The sequence below is a fragment of the Salvelinus namaycush genome, chromosome 26, assembly GCF_016432855.1.
Source record: "Salvelinus namaycush isolate Seneca chromosome 26, SaNama_1.0, whole genome shotgun sequence".
Taxonomy (NCBI): domain Eukaryota; kingdom Metazoa; phylum Chordata; class Actinopteri; order Salmoniformes; family Salmonidae; genus Salvelinus; species Salvelinus namaycush.
In genome coordinates this window covers 1968407-1969629 of record NC_052332.1, presented here as the reverse complement: position 1 = coordinate 1969629, position 1223 = coordinate 1968407, and positions in this window count along the sequence as shown.

Below are 1223 nucleotides of genomic sequence, written 5' to 3'. Positions count from 1 at the left end.
TGTTTTCCCTCTATGTGGTTCATTTTCAGAATGAGAGAATTAGGTGTAAATGAGGGGTTGCTTGTTAACAAGTGGATTCAGGGATAAAGTTTAGCTGGAGCTGGGCCTAAGCTGGATTCCTTTATAGAGGTAAAGAGGTAAAGGGAACTTTCCCTATTTCTCACTTGTTCAATAAGGTGGATAAAAAGGGCTATGCCAGGTGTACTCTCTGCCTGAAAGAGAGAAATTATGCCAACAAAGGGTCTAATGCTCTGCTGGCACATTGTAGAACAGATGTACACAGGCAGAAAGTGTACAATGTAATAACAACGTGCAGTGTAGCTCAGATACTGCTCAGGGAGACACCACCAGCACCATTCCACTAGGGGCCAGAGAAGATTAGGGATCAACAGGCTCAGCTTCCCGTGCCCACTATAGACCGCATAGCAAATGCAGTGGTAGGTGTGTTAGGTCAGCAGCATCACTATTTGAGAAGTCAGCATAGCACATGTCAGGCAAACTGTTAGTATAGGTAAAATAAACACTGTTGAGCAATTTAAACAAGATAAAAAAGATGTAGTCTGCCTATTCTTAGTTAATTTCATAATTTGTGTCTTCTAGGCTATGGTCCTTGGTGTGCTAGCAGAGCATTCCCTCCACCTTCGTTTGCTCCAGTAATTGTTGAGCTAGCGCAAAGTCTTGCCATTGACAAGGTGGCTTTGGAGAGGATGAAGCTCTCAACAACCGCGGCATCCTACAAGATGGTCCATGGCCTAGTGCGGACCTTCTCCAAAAGGACCGTCTCAAACCTGAGCAGGTTTCCCTTTTCTTTGAACTTGGATGAGAGCACATCTAACAGCAACAAGAAGGTTGTTCTCATATGTAATTATTGCTTTCTTATATCTATTTGCCATTCTATAGTGTCTATTTGCACTACTTTTCTTGTTTTGATATTCTCTTACCTTACATTGTTGAATAGAAAGCTCAAGGAACAAGCATTTATTTGTCCAGTCAGCATCTGTTTACTGTGCATTTGACAAATAAACCCTGATTTTATTTGAATGTCCTCTCCATGCTGGCAAGTTACTACCATAATGAAACGAGAAAGGTGGTAGTGGAGCACTTGGAGTCCCTGGAGGTCATCAAGGTGAATGCCGTCAGCTTGGAGAGGGCGCTCTCCGACTTCTTCGACCATAACAACATCCCATGGACAAATATGGAGAGTATGATGATGGATTAGCGCC